Source organism: Euprymna scolopes, chromosome 11, assembly GCF_053919585.1.
Source record: "Euprymna scolopes isolate OS-2025 chromosome 11, ASM5391958v1, whole genome shotgun sequence".
In the NCBI taxonomy this organism is placed as follows: domain Eukaryota; kingdom Metazoa; phylum Mollusca; class Cephalopoda; order Sepiida; family Sepiolidae; genus Euprymna; species Euprymna scolopes.
In genome coordinates, this window is record NC_136492.1 from 61341793 (window position 1) to 61362162 (window position 20370).

Consider the following 20370-nt stretch of genomic DNA (forward strand, 5'->3'; position numbering starts at 1 on the left):
CAAACTCATATTGGCTGATCATAAATTGAAGTTCTGTGAAATAGTTGAATATGTTCAAAGGCAGTACATTCAACATTTTGCATGAACATTCGCCAATGAGATAGCCGTGTTGAAAGTGAGCAGTGTGTTTGCCCACAAAACAATGCATCGATGATTCAGAGCATTCTCTGAAACTGTTTTAGTGCAATAAAAAGTTTGTGTGTTATTGTGCAACAATGGAGGAAACAGATCGATCACTTAATTTCGCAATCAAATTGACAGTCAGCCGAGTGAACCAGCAAGAGTTGAAAGGCATCCAATGCAACTAAAGACAAACATCAGCAGACAAGGTTTTGGCTCTCATATTTTGGAATGCACAAGGTACTTTTTTCGTTGATACTTGGAAACACGAAGAATTATCAATATTGAAGATCATCTATATATTAATACGATAGCGTGTTATTTTCTGTCATGCTTGCATCTGGGCCGTTTAATTGTTATGTACTTCGATTTCTTGTAATAAATAATTTCACCAAGAATTCCTCATAAGTTTTAGTTTTGGTAATAGCTAATAGCACTCCAATAATCTATTTTTTAAGAATAATTTTATCAAGAATTCTTCATAAGTGTTGGTTCTGTTTTTAGCTGATGGCATCTTAGTAATCTATTTCTTTTATAAATAATTTTATCAAGAATTATTCAAAAGTTTTAATTTCGATTATAGCTGAAGCGACTAAAGTTATATATATATATATATATATATATATATATATATATATATATATATATGCTGATGAACCCAAGTCATATAGATATAGTGTTTATTTTTAAAATCGCATGTTTATAATGTATAAAAATCGATAGAACATTAACTATAATATAGACAAAACCTGCAAGAATTAAAATATGTTTAAGAGTATTTTATGACCTGGCTCTGCCGGGCGTCCCTGCTAGCTTGGATAAATACTTTTGCAGTTTAATTAAATAGCTACAATATCAGAGTGTCTCCATTTACGCTGATCAGATACAGAATGGCAACATCAATATATTACATATGAATCAGTACCCTGTGGAATTTCCACGGATCCTGCTAGACAGGCAAAATTGAAATCGCCTAAGAATTGTCTTTCAAGACAATGCCCCGTGTAACAAGTTTATCACAATGAAAAAACTACATGAATTACACTTTGAATTGCTTCAGCAACCACCTTATGCTCCTTCCAGGACAGGGCAGAGGGGAGAAAAAGAGGGGAGAAAAAGAAAAAAAGCATTGAATTGTTAGGGAAGCATTAAAATCAGTGTATCAACCTAGGAGACTATGCTGATGAATAAAACTAAATTTTGCTTCAAAGTTATTTTGTTAATGTGGCCCGGGACTTAATGAGTGATGTATTAGATGTCTAAGGACAAATAACTTAGTTGGTTCAATATAATAGAAAAATATAGAAAGAAAAGGAGAGAGAGAAGGGGTGTTCAAAGAGTAGTGTGGTCGGGTCGAGGATATGCATAGAGAGGGAAAAGTTTAAAAATGTTACACTTTTTAACTTATATTTTCTTAACAGTATCCCGGACACAGTCAGGTAGCCCAGCTAGTTTTGAGTAAAAATTTCAAGGCTTTAAAGTTACTTTAACCTACTTGGTCCCCAGGATACCGTTGTCACAAGATTTCTTTGAACATTCTTTTGATACAGGTTGTTGATTTAGTTAAGCTTAGGTCATCAGAAATGTTTATAAAGGGAGCTGGGTAAATAGATTCATATTTTCTTGTGCGCTGCTTTTGGTCACCTTCTCCAAGCGACCATCAGGCTGCAATGGGAGATCTTCCCCCTCACCACAATAAAAATGAAACCATGTGTACAAAGGGAGAAAAAAAAAAAAAAGAAGCTGTATCTTCCCAGCAAACTTGATCTCTATATTAAAAGTGTGTGACCATTTCTTGTGTCTGTGCTTCTCGTGTTACCATAACTTTGATAATTACATATTTATTTACTACTAGCAGGGCTACCCGGTGTTGCTCGGAGCCATAAAAATAGAAAAGTTAAATATTGGCTGTTTTTATTTCTTCATCCTCCCTCTCCCATTTCCTGTCTTCCCCCCCCCAACGCTTTCTTTCACTTTCATCCAGCCCATTCCTCTCGTTTTACAGTGTTGAAAAAATAATATAATTTATTTACTATAGTTATCCCCTTTTAAATGTAAATATTTATTTCTAAATTTTAGATATACATCTAGAGCAACATTAACCAAGAAAATATAAATTTTGTGGGTCTTTGGTTAGTAGTTTTGAACTTTTAGCTAAACATACAGACAACTGGCAGTTGTCTGTATGTTTAGACAAAAGAACTGCTCTTTTCACAATAGATTAATCAAACATTTATTGAAATAAAAAAAATTTCAATGTTAAAGATTTTTTTGTAATCCTATTAAAAAAGTTAATCATGAAATTACATCCATAGAATGTAATTCGGTTTCTTTATAAACAAATCGGCCATTTTGATCTTTTTAATAGCTAAAAAAAAAAGAAAAAAAAAAAAAAAAAAAAAAAAAAAAAAAACTGCATTGACGTTTAAAAAGAATTTGGAAGTCTTTAAACCACTGAATAGAAGGTAATTTCTGACTTTACAATGCCCAGCAAATTTTCATGCATTAGAAGAAATTTTCTGTTTTGGACACTTTACATCCAATGATTTTTTATAAATAAAGACAAAAAACATTTAATTAATTAACAATTCGATTCAATTAAGAATTTAGTTATAAAAATAAAATAGAAAGTTAAAAAAAAAAAACAAAAAAAAAACGACAATGTTGGATGAGTACAACTAGTTAATTCTTTTGTGTTTTTGAAACCAGTTAATGTAATATTTGATCACACACAACAAAAAAAAAAATAAAAACAAAGTGTGTGTGTGGGGGGGGGTAATCGAGTTCCTATTTATTTACCTCCCTACGAGGGAAGACGTATACACAAGATCAGTTTTTAATGTAAGGAAAATCCAGCTTCCCATGACAGGAGCACTTCGGATTGGAACAAAAATAAAATTTGTTTCAGTCTAGAAAGATTTCTCACTCATTAACCGAGGACAGAAAAGATTAAGTCTAAGATTGGAACTGATACTACACTTTGCTTCTAACCAAAAAGACCAAGATGGATGAACGAGTTATTTTAAGAAAAACTGTCATAGGATGCCATCTCTCCCAATTTTGGCGGCGTTATTTCTTGAATACGATTCTAAATAAGGGATTCTTTTTTTAATGTCTAAAATCTGAACATATGGAGAAGCTTGTGTAAAATGATTCAAAGTTATTTTTATAAACAGAGTATCCGCCTTTCTTTTACAAAATGTTTTTATCCACTTGCCTAACCATAAGTGCTGGATGTGACAAATTCGGTTCAAAGTGGAGAAGGTATTCAGCCCCCCCCCCCCCCCAAAAAAAAAATAGCATCCCCACTTTTGGGTTGGGATAAAAATTAAAACTACAAAACCCACCCAAATCAAGGATTTCTCCAACTCTGACAGAGTTAATAAACAGATACTACACTTTGAATTATTTATTAGCAAATAAGTATTTTCACTCACAAAGTGTGGGAATCTAAGGAAGATGGCCATGATCATTCTTTGTCTATCTTATTCTTAATTAGATGTATTTTGATCCATTCGTCCAAGGAAGTTTCTTTCATTCTTCTGCCCTCTGTCCATCTGTTTCACTTCAGTCACTAAAATACCACATTTACTCTGAAGATTATCCTACCCAAATATCTTTGATAGTTTTATTTACAAAAAAAATATATAAATATAAAAGCTACAGTTTGATTATGGCTATTCTACCGTTATTCACAAAATTAAATATATAAGAAACTGATAAACTTTGGTCTCCAGGTTATAACTGAAGTGTTGTATCTGTTCCGTCCTTAATCAGGAGGCAGAGATTAAAAATCCTTCGAGACCAAGTCAATTTTAATTTTTGTCGCAAATCCAGAATCCTGCTTTATAAACTGATCTAGTCTCCCATTTTGCCTCTATGTGATGAGGCAAGTAAATAAGGACTTTCAGGTTGAGCGAATTTGTAATTATTTAAACGATATTCGTTCCATACTGTTTTGCATATGGAAAAACAATCCTGCTAAAACAAGATTGTGTTAAGTATATATAAAAAAAAAAAAAAAAAAAAAAAAAAAGTAGAAAATGGAGGTTGGGTTTACTTTTGACAGCCTCATAACTTTCGTTTCTCTTATTTTGTCTTTTAGTCCTCACATTCTATGCTTCTGACAAACGAGAAAAAAAAATGCTGTTATCTGGATCAGCATCTATTCATTTAACACTGGCTGTTTTTTTTACCTTGAAGCAGTACTTTTTTTCAGCTCCTTATATCAAGTGGCTTCATGCATTGTCTGGAGCGATTTCCATGATAAAGCATCATAAATATAATTTTCAAGGCTTTGAAGTTAACTTGGATATTCACCTCTCCCAAAAGAGTCATTTGTATTTAAGTCTTTCAAACTAAAATAAAAGTGATGTGCACACACATCTACAATTAAATGGAGGAAATAAAAAAAAAAAAAAAAAAAAAAAAAAAAAAGAGGTACAAAGTGCACTATTTGGTGCAAGACTACACTTCATCGTTTCTGTCCTCAAAAGAAATCTCATTTACAAAACTCACTATGTCTATCTGTTTCCATTTTCTCAAACTGCATCTCCAAGGCACAAGGCCACAGAGTGGCACGAAGCGGGTCAAATGATCGCATTTTTTTTTTTTTTTTTTTGACCGTTGTTTACATTTAACGGAGGTGGGGCGCCCGGCCCTAAAATACGCTTAAATATATTTTAATTCATGCAGATTGTGTTTATTATGACAGACAATTTTCTATTGAAAATCATATATAGTAATGATTTAAAAAAAAAAAAAAAAAAAAAAAAAAACTATAATGCTATAAGCTGGAATTGAAACCAGAACATTTAGTGCTCCAACCGCATTCACTACAGTTTGAGCTATCGACAGATAAGATTTAAAATTAAACTACTTCAAGCTATGAATTAATAAGCAAGTAATAAAAATATGTCGGCAAGTTCAAATGAACATTTTAACTTGCCGACATATTTCTCTACGCGTTATTCATTCATCCAAACAAAGACTTTGCTCATTATAAATCATCCTTGGTGCATGATTACTATTTCGTGTTAATTTCAGTGTTATGTGACCAATCGTTTAAGAGTTTATCGGTTAAATGTTTTTACACACTCACATCTGATTTACTTATACAGAAAAGCTGGTAAAAAATAATTGCTAAGTGGTCAAAATTTTTAAAAAATTGGAACCTGGTAGGCATAGATTGAATTAAAGTGTTCTTGTATGCATGCACAAATATACATTTATACGTTCAAGTCCGTTCATTTTGATGATAATGACTAAGGCTGGAACACTAAATCTTTGTTTCAATTCTAGTTGGTGGCACCAAGTCTTTTTTTTTTTTTTTTTTTTTTTTTGAAATAACTGTATATTGTGTACAATATAATAATCAATAGAGAATTGGAATAATAGGGAAAATGAAATCTGTAAAATATTTTTTTTTACTTATTAAGGTCTGAAGGCCACTCGAGGATAAAAGTTAATGAATGTAACGTGGTAGTGTTGTAATCGTTAATGATGACAATTTGGTAGAATTTGATTTATGGGGACGGCTCAACAAGAACTTGTTTACATTGGATCTGAAGGATACCATATTGTATTCAACTGGGAAGCAGGCCAGTGGAACAGCGTTCCAAAGGCTTGCAGTTCTGGGAAAGAAGCTTTGTTCATGATTTAAGCACAGATAGACAGTAGGGAAAATCTTATATAGTAACTGTAGCTAGTTGAGTGTTTTTTGCGAAAGTTTGGCAAAGAGGGGAACCATAGATTGGAGTTCAGTTGAGCACTTGCCATGAAAATAGCGAGAGAGCAGAGACAAACTCGCAACATCTCTTCTGTGGGAAAGATGTTGCAAGGAAGAGAAAGGGACATCATCTACTAGATTTCGAAGCTGGTTTTGAACTATCAAGGTAGGATAGGGCACACCAAGCAGTTCTTGCCCAGATGTGGCAACAGTACTCCATTTTAGGACAAACCTGGCTCTTATGAAGATAGAGGATTATGTCGGCAGAGAGATACTTACTGGAGCGGTAGAGTGATCCAACCATTTTTCCAGCGATCTTGGAAACATATTTGATGTATGTGTTCCATTATAATCATATTTAAGCATATTTTACGACCAGGCTACACTGAGCACTCTGCTAGTTCTATATTGAAGCAATTTTATTTGTTCCAAGAATGCCCTTGGGTGGGGGGGGGGTAACCTGGATTGTCCCCAGATTAAAAGCAGACCTTGTATCTAACTGCCCTCATGGGATAACAAGTTTATAGAAACACATGCTTTTTTAAGAATGGTAAAACTTGTTCCTTTTTAGAAAAGAAAAACGGATAGGATTTCGCAACTTTATTGGGAAAACATGGTTTGCTCTTTTGTTTTGGAATTCAATTTTATTAAACTTATTCAGACTATTTTCATCCTGATATTGTTATATTAAAAATAATTCTTTATCAGGCACATTTTTTTAACCTCGTTATCTTCTAGTTGGAATTGGTAATCTTTGTCAAACAATCTTGTATTCAATCCATAAGGTGAGACAATTTTCATTCCACGTTAGCCATGACCTAATAGAGTCATCATAGAATAGAGATATAGACTTATTATCACCTATAGTAAGGAAATGAAACTACCAGAAGACCATTACTTCAAACCAATTAACTTATGCTTTCAGCCATTACACCATGGGTTCATTCTACTCTAAAGTGTTGTTCAAAATTCCATAGAGGTTCTCAATAGGTTTTCATGGCAAGTGCTCGCCTGAGCTTTAATCCATAGCCCCCCCTTGTCAACTTTCACTACAAACACTTGTCTTGCTAAAATGACCAACAGTTTCCTCCCACTGTGCCTAAATCTAAACGGAAATTCCATGAAAAAAGTTCCTTTTCTAGAACTGCCCGCTTGTGGGACTGTTCCACTGGCCCCTTTCCAGCTGATTACAATATGGTCGTTTTCAAGTCCAATGTAAACAAGTTCTTGTTGAGCTCCCCTAAATAATCCATTTCTGACCCCCCCCCCCGCTCCAAATAATCCATTTCTACCCCATTTCCACCAATAACTATTAATACGCTATTGTCTCAATGACTACTGTACACTCATTAACCCTTACCCTCGAATGGCTTCCGGGCCTTGATAAGTAGTGATTCCCATGTAAAAAAAAAATAAAAAAATAAATAAAAAAGTTCAACTAGATGTACCTGAAGAAGGCCGGTAGTTACTATGATCGAAATGTTTAAATTAGAATACCAATCTGCGGACCGATAAATCTTTGTTCAAATAATTAATTTTAAGTTTAATTTTAAAAAATCAAGAATTCTAAGGAAATTAAAAATTTAGAGAATCTTGATTGTTGTATAATAATAATAAAGGACAAAATTCAAAGCAAAGCTGATATAGGTGAATTTTTAAATCCGAGGAGGTGCGAATATTAATGACCCCTAAAAACACTAAAATATTCTGAAGAAACTGAAATTTGATATAGGGGAAGGAACATAATAGTTAACAAAGCATCCCTGCCTGCCTTTCTCAGATTAAGATTTTCTGAACAGTAACATTTAGAAACTCGTCCTTAACATGAGGAAGGAACTTTAACTATTCTGTTCCTACAGTCTTATTTTGCATACCAACCGTCGGCTATTTCCAATTGTTTATGGAAGAATTCAAATAGCATTTTGTCGACAAACTAATGCAATTCGACTATGATTTAAAATCTTTAGTTGCCTCACTACTTTCAATTAATTACAAGGAAAACATTTTAAAAATATATATACTTATATATTTACAAAGATTTACTCGGGTAATATACGCACCAGTACCACCTGTCCAAATTTATTTTTTATATTTGTGAAAATGCGGATGGGAGGACTACAGTAATTTGGAAAAAAAGCAGCAATTAAAAAAAAAAAAAAAAAAAAAATCGGAAACGGTATCAAAATCAGGAAAAAATTTGAAATCGTCCAATCACTACTAAATATAACCTACATTTGGACTCCTTTAAGCCTATTTTGTTCCAAAATTCATAATCAGTTAATTAGTCGAGTTAATCCCGTACATACGAATATATAAACATATCTAACTTAATAAAGATACCGACAACTTCGACGTACATACTGCCGACCAACAGCAAAATCCCATCCCTTCACTGTTGAGGTTCCCAGATGCCGGAGAGAGCTTTTTACTCTAATAGTTTCTTCTCTCTGGCTGCTAGACTTTGGAAGTCCTTCCCTATTTCCCGCTTCCCTGACTGTACTAACCTGAAGAAGTTTAAATGCAATATGAACAAACATCTCGCTATTCAACTCCCCACAATCCCATGTTAGACATGATCCCAAATAGTAACCACGTACGTCCAAGTGGCAGTGCCAGTACGCCATGATGTTTGGGGTGAAAACGAGCAAAAAATAAAAATGAAAATTCTGCATCTATAGTTATAATAGTTTTTTTTTTTTTTTGGTTTTTTTAGAATACAATAAATTTTGTAATCTTATTTCATATTATGTCAAGTAAACTTAACAGGTGCGTGTCAAAATGAGTGGGAAATAATAAATGCGATGAAAGAGAAAACAGCTGTTTCTTTCCTGCGAATATCTATTTCCCTTTTCGTATGTCGTCCACCAGCAGGTACTATATAGTCAAATGACAGGTTAGTATAAATCAAATTAAACAGAGGAGGTGGGCGAAATTACCTAATGTAGATTCGTTGGGAACTCTAGTGATTATCTTATTATCTTCGCGATATAAATAAAATTATGCTATCATTCTTGTTCTATGTGACCTAGACATTTATTTACTATTAATCGAATCTTTCTTGGAGAAAAAAAAAAAACATGCCATAACGCAAAATACTAATACGATTGTTTAAAAAGTTTGTTTAAAAAAAAAAAAAAACTAAATTCAACAGAATGCATTTTGGTTTCTTCGTGAACAGGCTTGCCATATTAATCTTAATTAACAACTTCGTGACCTTTCAAAAGGATTTGACAGCATTTAAATTATCGAGTATTAAGTCATTTAAACTGGCTTTTAGAATTCTTAGCAAATTCTCGTGTATTAAAATACTGCGTTTTGGAAGCCGTTTGCATCTCCAAAATTTAGAGATTAAAAAATTCATTAATTTTGTTTCGTTGTAGTTTCATAACAATTTCATTCAGTTAATAATTTAATGACAAAACGATACAATAATTAAATTCGAATCTTAAAATTCTATTTATAAAAATAATGTCGTAAAATAAACTAAAATAAATAAAATAAAAAAATCGAAAGTATGTTATGGAAATTCAAATTTTAACCTTTTCTAAGACATATGATCTATTTTATAGCACCCCCCCCCCCCCTTTTCTCTCTCTCAATAACATTCCTTCATTGAAGGAAGGGTTTTGTTTTTTTTTATTATTGATAATAAATTAATCAATAGCGAAAAAAAATTTAAGTAAAAAAGACTAGGTTAACGCCGGGTAGATAAATATGTATATACAAGGATACCGGCGAAAAACAAAATCACAATCGGTTATCGGGGGCGGAAGAATAGGTATCCTGACAATAGAAAAAACAAGCGACAAGTAAGATTAAATTATCCTGTTATTGGTCATGACAATACACGAAACAAAGTAGTACGTATGATTATAGACTACGTTTATATAAATAAACGATATATAGCAATGTGAATTCTTCGAAATTAATAATCAATCTGAAGAATGGCAGGCACCTGTTAACTCTAGTGCCGTAAAATCGGTGACCAGTTCATAGTAACAGGTAGATTATTTTCTAAGCCCCCACTTTATGACCGCTTCTCCAAACAATTAAAACGGCCATGTAAGCAAATAGCAAGAAATTAATGCACGTATTAGAAGAATACGAATGACGTAAGCTGGAAACGTTTTTAATAAAGGTTTCTTTTGGTTGTATTATCAGAAGAAGAAAAAATGGTAATGGAATTGTAAACAGGAATCAGAATTTAAAAAGATTATCGAAATGTTTTCATTTAAGATGGACGTATTTGCTGCCATATGGTTAGTTTTCTCGCCACTAAACGCTAAAGACTCGTCAACTGAGAAAACGAAAACAAACAGGTGTCCGTTGCAAACAGAACAGAAATGAATGAAATAATCTATTTCGTGATATAATCATTATTGCAGAAGCACTGGATTGTTTTCTAGAATGGCGGCTTCTCCGATAAATACCATCTTTTGGTACTCATGCAGAGAGTGATCCGTGCTGAAATAATAACGTTATTTAAAAAAGTCATTCTTAACATATGAAGGAAGGGGAGGGTGTTTTGTACCTGTTCTTTACTTTAACCTTGCAATTGAATAATAAAAATAATAAAAATCTTTAATTAAACGTGGAAATACGATTTAAAAAATAGCGCGGATGATCACTGTATTAGCACCCATCTTTCTTAGGGGTTTAAGAGTACAAATCAACCATAATACTTCAATTTCGCCAATAAACTTTAATTCTTACCATAAATTACTTTCTACTCGACAATTTAAAGGATTCAAAGCCACGTTTGAATATCGAAGGCTACAACGAAAACGTGGCTAATGGCGATTTTTTTTTTTTTTTCAATATTAACTCCGTATGCATTAAGAGACAAGATGACGTGCATTTCTCGCACATACGTAACTTTGTTACTTAAATACAATTATTTTTATGGATTTTTCGATCGAATATTTATTGAAATCCAATACGAAATAAGGTAAAACAGGACTATATTTTTGAAGTATTACCTGTGCAAGGCCGGATAAATACAGTTGCTGAGCTAACAAATCGCCATGCGGAAATTTAAAGTGGTTTTGAAACCTTTAAACTGCCGTTTTGAAAGTGACATCTGGCTAAAATTAAAGTTTACATAGACGAAAGTCATGGATATGTTTCCTTAAAAAAAGTTTTTTTTTTTTTGTAGGAGGGAAATCCAATTTTTAAGAGAAAGTAAAATAAAAGGGAGAAATTGCATAACTTGCCCGATAGTAATTAGTTTTTTTATGTTTTTTTTTTTTTTTTTTTTTTTTTACAATATGTAAATAAATTGTTTTTCTTTAGTTCCCTTACGGTAGGAACTTTGTGTGAATGGAAAAACCACTGACGATAAACTAATGTTTTCCCCTTAAAAAAAAATAAAATACAATACAACTGAAAATTGATTTTTCAGTTTCTTTCTTCTCAGTAGGAGTTCATTTATGACCCCTCACATCATCCTTCTTGAGCTCGACCGCAAAAAAAAGAAAAAAAAATCCATCAGTGGGAGTTCATATGGTTAATCAGCCACTATATTAATAAAACTATAAGACAATGTCTCGTGTATATGTATTTCTCGCCAGTATGTAACTTTGATAAATACAAATTGAATTATTTTTACTCATCGAATATTTATTGTAATTAAAAATAAAAGGAAGCTACAATTTAAGAAAACACCGCAAACATGACCATATTTAGAAGTATTTTTTTTTCCTCTATAAACATTCCATCCGACAATATGTTTTTAACTAGGCAACGCCGGGACAATAACCCAATCCCACGCAAACACTGAAAATGTGGATTTTTTTTTTTTTTTTTTTAAGAATAGTTTGAATATTTCCAATGTCTAATTAGGAGAAAGGGGGACTTGTGCAGAGAAGGTACCGTGCTTTTTTTTTTTTTTTTAATATAGTATTTTCAAGTTTTACATCTTTTGTTTATTAAATCGTTAGGTGAAATTGCAGAATTGTTACAAAACACCCATCATCCTCCTCGTGTTAAGAATAGGTTTCTAAATAAATTATTTCAGCACGGTACTGTACCCTTTTTTATAATTAAAAAAGGAACTATGCGGCAAATAGCAAGTAACAATTGATTCGGGTATTTCAAAATATGGACGGGACGACAGTGTTTTGTTTTTTCATATATATATATATATATATATATATATATATGAGAGAGAGATATTTAGTTAATTTCAAATTATATAGTATCTTATTAAATTGTTAGTTGAAAGTACAAAATAATTAACAAAATCGCCCTCCCATCTTAAGGAATTTTAGATAAATTGATTATTTCAGCACAGTCCGTATTCTGCAGAAGTACCATGATTTGAATACAGTATGCATTTGCATGGTTTCAGGATTTTTTTTTTTTTTTTTTTTTTTTTTTTTAGATGAAGATCGCTATCGAATTTTAATTGTTCTCATCTTGGTCGTTATATTCAAAGTTTCGGCCAATGTAATAATCATCTTCAGATAAATCTTTTGAACTCGGGGAAACTATACGGAATGTTTAGTTGTACCACCGAGTGTAGTAGAACAGTAGATTTGTCATTTTGTCTACATGTCCTCACTGTTGATTGACGGTCAGTTCTAATCGTTTGTAATAAGGCATGAACCTTCAACAAGACTCATTTAGAATTGGTTATTAACCAACACGGTTAACAACCATAAAGCCATATGTCTATGCAGAATAAGAAACATCTGCACTCATATTTTAAATTTAAAAAGTTCAGTTTGAAATTGTATTCAGGTCCCCTAGTTCGAAAATATACACACGAAGAAAGTCGGGAAGGTTATCGGTCGAAACGTTGTGAACGTACCAATCAAGGTGAAAATTGTTCGAATCGTACAAATGCAAATTTTATGTTCTTCCACTTAACGTCTTTTTTTTTTTTTTTTACTTTATTATTTTATTTATTTTTTTGTAAGGCAGATTTATTTTATTTTGACATTCTTCTTAAAAGATATCATTCGTAACTATTTGAAATAATTGTAGAGTTCGAATTCTCTCCGAGAAAGGAAATAAAACAGGACACGTGAAACATGTCTTGCCTCCTACACATCCATAGTACGACTACTAATAATCGATATATCTACGAATCGAATAATTGATATTCTAAAAATAAAAACAAAATAAATAAATATAAATAAACACATGCATTTCTTACAAAACGAAAATATAAAAATAAGTCAAATATGATTTATGTATAACCCCCCCCCCCAAGTTTTCTAAAGTGTGAATCCAAAAGACGTTAAATTAATTACCGGTTGTACAGATGATTCCAATACATGTCTCCCCCCCCCCTCCACACATACACAAGGTTAGTGGATGAGAATCCTAGCAAAGTGCTCGATTATTTTCCGAGGAGACAAACAGAAACAGTCCGGCATAGGAGACTAACTATAGATCCCATTTGTTTAAATTTGAAACTGACGGTACCGATAGTGTTCTAATCTTCTGTTATATATGTATATATATATTATAGCTCGAAGACTAGTTTCTTCTGTGGAAAGCAACCATTTAAGTTGCCTGAGAAGAACTTCTGGTTTTAACCGACCATTTGTCCGAAATATTAGCATGTCCAGTGTCGTGACCATGTAAATTTGTTTATACTAAGAACAATATATCTTGCTTTTCTTTTGAGCACTCTTAATAACCTCGTTAAATTCATGAGTTATCATTAATACTTTTTACCTGGTATAAATATACATATGAAATATTTATTTTTGCCCGAATCTAAAGTACTCTTTTTGTAGGGAGCTGGCTGGATTGTTTCTTTAAAAAAATTAACGACCTTTTGTCTAACTTTTTTTTTTTTCTCAAATAATTCAAATTGTAGTATCTGTTCTGATACTAAAATTCATCTGTGTCTTAGGTACGATAAGGAGAGATCCTTCTAGATGGAGGCAATTTTTGATGCTAATGCAGAGAGTGATCCGCGCTATTTTTTAAAATCGTATTTCCACGTTTAATCAAAGTTTTATGATCTGTTTTTTTTAGTCAATTGTAAGGTTAAAGTACAGAATAGATACAAAACACCCTCCCCTCCCCATGTTAAGAATGGCTTTTTAAATAATAACGTTACTACTTCAGCACGGATCACTCTCTGCATGTATGAGTACCCAATTTTTATACCAATTCAGTTGCGAAGACGGATTTTCTCCGTAGTAAAAACATATGTCTGCCCCCGTGGGTAGGCAAATAAATAGGGAACCGTGTTGGAGAAATAGATATGATGTCAGTGGAAAAAACAACTGTCATATCTAAAGCGGTTCGGAGTAGATTCACAGCTGTAAAAGAAAAACAATTTATGTTGTCATTTTGAACCGATACGTAGTAACACACATATGTTGTGAATTTTCAAATGGCAATAATAATCAAGCTTCCGTCTTAAAACCTTAAAGATCGTACCTACCACCACTAAGACTGTCGTCATCACGAGTCTGTTGCTACCTTTGTAATTATTTTAAAACAAAAACAAACCTATATCTATTAAAATTAAGTCAACAACACACAAACAAAAAAATAAAAATAGAGGGAGAGGAACGGGAACGCTTTCAGTGTCCCAAATTTCCTTTATTCTATAAGATTGAATATTTTAAATTTACATTTCAATTTAAGACGTAATAAAATAAAAAATATTCATAAAGATTTACTATCACAGTTCAATTCATTAATATTCTATTCAACGCCCAAACGCAACTCAAATGTTTGTATTAGATGGCTACTAAAACAAACACCTTGAGGATTGTACCTTATTTTTTAATTTTCTATTTTTTTTTTTTTTTAAGATGTGTTCGGTTTTTCTTACCCCCCCCCATATTACCAAGTTTTAAATTTAGCCCCCCCCCCTCTCCATTATTGGGTGTATATTTTACTTTTTGGTACTCATGCATGCAGAGAGTGATCCGATCCGTGCTGAAATAACGTTATTTTAAAAGCCATTCTTAACATGGGGAGGGTGTTTTGTACCTATTCTGTACTTTAACCTTACAATTGAAAAAAAACAACAAACAAAAAAACAAACAAAAAAAAAAACATATGCAACTTTAATTAAACGTGAAAATACGACTTAAAAAATAGCGCGGATCACTCTCTGCATTAGCACCTACTTTTTAATATTAAGGCACGCCACTACGCAGATTACGGAAATTGAATTCAAATTGTACGATGACTTTCGTTCATTAAATTGTTAGGTGAAAGTACGAAAACTGACAAAATGCCCTATGTTAAGAATGGGGTTCTAAATAACATTTCAGCAGGGTCCGCATCATCATAGTTAACTAACTTTTTACATTACAAAAAACAATTTAAATGAATCAATATTATATTAAATCGTTACAAATATTTTTACTTTGTTAATACATATTAAGTTGTGATTAAATTGAAAACTACAAATCGAATAATCGTAAAGAATAAAGTCAAGACGGATTTGAAAACGTACACAATCGGTATGGGTTTGGGAAACGTGTTCAGGGTTTCATTCATAAAACTGGTTTCCCCATTTTTACTATACCCCCCCCCTCCCCGTTGATATTTTCCTTCTATTCTTTTATATCCAGAAACATATCTTTTAAGCAAATATACTTTATGGGATGACAGTTATTTAAAGAGAAATAACCGTTTTCATTATTGTTTTGTTTGGGGTTTTTTTTTTAATGCCATTTTCGGTAGACATTTTTCATTCATAAAAAAAAAAAAAAAAAAAAAAAAAAAAAAAAAAAAAAAACAGCTATAACTTCTCCAAATATTGCCAAAAGTAAGCAGGATTTTTAAAGAAAGAAAAATAAACACTGATAAATAATTGTCTAACGGACAAACAAATGCGGTGAATAAACATAAAAATAAACATACCGGGAAAGAAGATGAAGACAAATATTGAAAACTCAAACATTGACTGGAAAGCGAAAAATAGTAAATAGACAGATGACAGCTTGTAGTAGTAGTAATAATACTAACAGTCACAACGTAGTCAATATGGGACGTGGAAAAGTTGTTAGGAAAATGAAATTTTAGACAAACTAACAGTGTAAGTTCCTCAAATGGTGAAATTTGATAAACCGAATGGTCGAATATGATTTTGGTGTAAATTAACGATGATTATAGTGATCAATAGCAATAACAAACACTTAAGTACCTTAGTTGCTGCTTAAGTCCGACGCCATTTTGAATATTTTGCAGGAAATTAAAAGCAAAGGTTCATGGGATTTTTTTTTCGATATTTTTTTTATTTACATTTTGATTTTTTTTTCGTTTAATCTTAAATTTGTATTTTATTTATAATTAAAAAAAAAAAATAATTAATCAATGAATGCTTGTTTTATTTTATTCAGAGAAAATATAGATAAATGTAATCGGGTCATTTTTCTGACAATGATATCAAATTGTTAGTTTTCTTACAAATAGGTGCAAATAAATCATTCATGATTATTGATTTTTTAAAAATACAATTGAATTAAGTAAAGAAAAAAACTTAATTAGAGAAAGTAAACAAAAATCAATAAAAAAAAATAATTTGTAAAAAAATTTTGTTAGTTTTTTTAATAATTGAAAAGAAAATTAAATTAAAAATGAGTAAAACAATTGAAAAAAAAAATCAAGTAAAAAGTTTTTAAAAGTAAAAAGAAAAATGCTTAATACAAAAAACGAAAGCCAATTAAGACAAACAAATTTTTAAAAATCGAAAAGGATATTCAAACAAACAATTTATAAAATTCTATTCATTTTTATCATAAAGTTGTTTCTTAATTTTTCTAAGAAAATGGTGATTAAATTGCAAAGTAAAATTGAATTTTATAAAAGTACATTAAAAAAATCACTAATTTTTCTTATTTTTTTCTACACTAAAGTGCCACGACTTATCAAGGTTAAAAGCCATTTGTGGATAAGAATTAATCATCATCATAGCGTTTCACTCTGTCTCGAGGTCCATTGTCAGACAGTGCCCAAGGCATTATTCAGGTCTGTATCAGAGCATACCTGGCTTAAAGGACAGTCCGTGAGAATGGGTGCAATAGTCTGTATTTCGGAGCCACAGGGACATCTAGCGTCCTATACATAGCCCCACGTGTGCAGATTATCCCATGTTTTAGCAATCTTCATTCGGGCCTGGCTGAGTGATACCGTGGCCTAAGACGGTCTTGGTGATACCCACTCTTTCCAAGGGAGTTCAGAGCCTACTGGGAGGTCTTCTTTCAGTGCTGGAAGAGCCTCATTGTTGTTGCCTTTAACTGACTCATTCCACTGATGTTTGTCTGAGGCCTGTGACAGTGGCAAAACTCTCGCATGATGGTAGTCACTGCGGTACCTCTTGTGAAGAGATTTTTATCCGCTTTTTCCCGTGGAAGGTAATTCTTCGTAGCTAAATACAAATTACATATATCAAGTAAAACACTGAAACAATGTAGGAAGAAACAACAATAAAAAAAAGGGAGAAAGGAGAAATCTAATTTATCAAATATAATGTTAGAAAAAATGTTTGTGGCCTCATAGGGCTGCCAAAAATGTCCATCTGGCTTACAAGATTACTTGTAGTAGTAACTGTTGAAGGAAGAGTATGAAGGGGGAAAAAGAGGTAGATAGATAGATAGAGAGAGAGAGAGAGAGAGAGAGAGAGAGAGAGGTGCACTTACTGGAAGCTTCTAGTTAGTTTTATCCGAATGGAAACAATATAAAATTTCCTTTTTTCAAGTATTTAGAGTCCGTATTTTAATAGTTATCAGTCCTTTTTTATGTACAGAGTCCTTGTTAGAATAGTTCTTACTTCTTTTGACAATATCTTCCTTGGAAGGTATTTTTATCGTATTTCCTTTTAGAGGTAATCTGCCGTTTCTTTTAAACACCTTTCTGTGTTCTTTTTCCTTTTCAACGTCCTTGCATGCCTTCTCACGAGGTTGAGAAAGTACATTATTCAAAATGAACAAATCCTAGTTAATTAGATTAAACAACGACCGAATAAATCCTTCCAATAGTCTTTCTTTCACGAGGATTAATATCCCATGTGACGGCAAAATATCTTAGTTGATTTTTCAGGTTTCTTAGACAAACCTTCTTGAATCGAATTTTCTTCATTTAATCCATAATTATCTTTTTATTGATAATTATAATGTTCATGCCTCTCTGCCATATTTTCATTCAACAATTTTAATGTCTTGTTAGGACAGAGTTGTAGATCATCTTCAATAATTCAGTCGATCTCGTTTTTCCTTGAGACTTTAAAAAGACGTACTCGGTAACTCGATACATCTTTCTTGAAGCTCTCCTTTTCTGCAACTAAAGATATTAATTCAAAAAAGTCCAGCACGAGTTCCAATTTGGCGCAAAAACGTCCCTTCCAATCAACGGGCATAAGGCAGTCACATGACGTAAAAAGGGGGAAAAAAGGCATGAAAGTTAGGAAAGGGGCAGGAAGAAAGGAAGGAAAGAAAGAGCAAAAAGAAGAAAGAAACAAACAAACAAAGATGGTGTAAATAATTTCCACACTTGATCAAACGCGTGGTGGGAGGTCGATGGCTGCAGGGGCCAATCACTGATTTGGCGCCTCCCCTCCCCCCAACGGCCGAGCGAAGTCGGATATGAGCGACGAAGTCGCGAAAAAATGCAGCTGGGGGTTTGGGGGGCGCTGTAAGCCCTCCAACAGGGTACGTGTAGGAATACAAAAAGTCTTTTGGAAAAAACAGAATTTTGTGGTTGACTGTATCAAATGCCTTTTCAAAGTCTATGAAACTACCACAGGCCACCTCCTTTTTGTCTAATGCATTAAAGATTCGTTCAGTTATTTCTAAAAGAGCATGTTCAGTAGAATGTTTCCTTCTGAAGCCAAATTGGTATTTATAGAGGCACTTGTGTTTCTCTAAAAACTTGTAGACTCGTTCGTGTACAACTTTTTCAAGAAGTTTATTAATATTTGATAATAGAGAAATAGGCCTGTAGTTACCTACCTCTAGTTTTGAGCGCTTCTTGTACATGGGGATGACTTTGGCCAGCTTAAGCATATCAGGAAAAACTCCAGTATTGAGGGAAAGATTGATACACATACACTCCAAATAATGATACACATACACTCCAAATGATGATACGCATACACTCCAAATGCATAGAAATGCTAAATTTGCCCTCCAAACAGCCTCAGAAATGGAACAAAGTTGTGTTTATTAAGGTCTTTATTTTAAATTTTCTTGGGTCTCCTACAAAGGGTGCGCCCCCTAAAACCCCATTTTGGCGCCCCCCAGAAACCTTGGCTGGGGGGGGGGCTTCCCCCCGCCCCGCCCCCTGCCACCACGCTAATGCACTTGATGTCTAAATAGGGGATGGCCATTGTCATTCCTCTGCTTGTCATGCTGTTTTTGCTATCGTCTGTTAACAAATTTGTGGCAGACTGATTCCGTAGAAAGATGGCAGATTGGTTGATTTCAGGTTACTGGTAATTGTGGTTGTTGACATTGATCTTTGCAGCATAAGCAGAATAAGCTTATGCTGCTGTGCAGTATTATGTGGTTGTGTAGCATAACGCTATAGCTGACAGAGGTAGTGTCTGTGCCTTAGCTCCCCAAGAGCTATTAGCCTGTGTTGTGAGCAGGTTTTTGCATGTCATTAGCTTTTTGTGGAGCTTCTTGACATGGATTCTGTATGACAGTGTCCTATTGAGTGACACACAGAGATAAGTTGGTATGGGTTGTTTTTCAAAGCTTTACCTCCCCAAGTGATGTTGTGCATCATTTGGACTAGTTGATTCTTTAGATGGAATGGACACAGTTTTACCTGGGTTCCAGGTGAGATGCCACTTGTGATAAGATGACAATTGCATGGCTGCTTACATCAATCGATCTTCGATGACTTTGAAATCATTTGATCGAGTTGGCAGGTATATGTCATACGCACAGATGAACATGCGGATGTTACGGAATATTCACATGTCATTTTCATTTATGTTGAACAATGTGGGAGCCAGAACTGAACCGTGTTAGAGGTTATTCTTCTGCACCCTCCATCCGCTCTTTTTCTCCTCCATCTCTACATAAAATCAACGATTTTTTAAAAGAGATTTGATGATACAGACTATTGGAATGTTTTTAACCATCGAGGACATATAGCAAGACTTTTTGTGACGTCCCTGTTAATCTTTTGAGAGACTGTTTTCTGCACTGCATTTAGCTTGGCAAAAACAAAAAAGAAGAAAAATTAATGAGATAGATAGATTGTCAATTGAATGATTATAAGAACAATGCATATAATAAATAAAATTTGATGACTTAGGATGGTTTATATCAAGTGTTTATTGACACTGGGTTTGAAGATGACCATGCTGTAGCTTTCAGGAAAACAATCTTGTAAAAACATGTTCCACAGATGGAAAGTTCTTGGGAAAAACCTCAGTCTATGGAAATTCAATTTGATTTTTTATTTTGTCTTTATATACTTATGTATTACCATTTATCAAGATCCAAAGGCGACTAGAGGGTAAGAGTTAATGAAATTGTCAGTTGTCAATGAATGGTAATGTGTAGACACAGCAGTCTAGAAAGAAAATG

The 20370-nt window shown here is 33.1% G+C and overlaps 1 protein-coding gene across 11 annotated transcripts in view; it reads right to left on the reverse strand.

Annotated features, from left to right (window-relative positions):
- LOC145287875 (fibronectin type-III domain-containing protein 3a-like) overlaps nt 1-20370 on the reverse strand; it is a 791938-nt gene that overhangs the window by 717470 nt on the left and 54098 nt on the right. For 7 of the 11 annotated variants that reach the window (XM_080135781.1, XM_080135779.1, XM_080135775.1 and 4 more), the window contains exon 1: nt 15978-16027. The exons of 1 other annotated variant lie outside the window; for it this stretch is intronic. The gene's annotated coding sequence lies outside the window, so the exon portion shown is untranslated. Of the gene's footprint in view, nt 1-15694; nt 16028-20370 lie in introns of those variants that run through there. 3 more of the 11 variants (XM_080135776.1, XM_080135772.1, XM_080135774.1) reach the window with 2 other exon arrangements.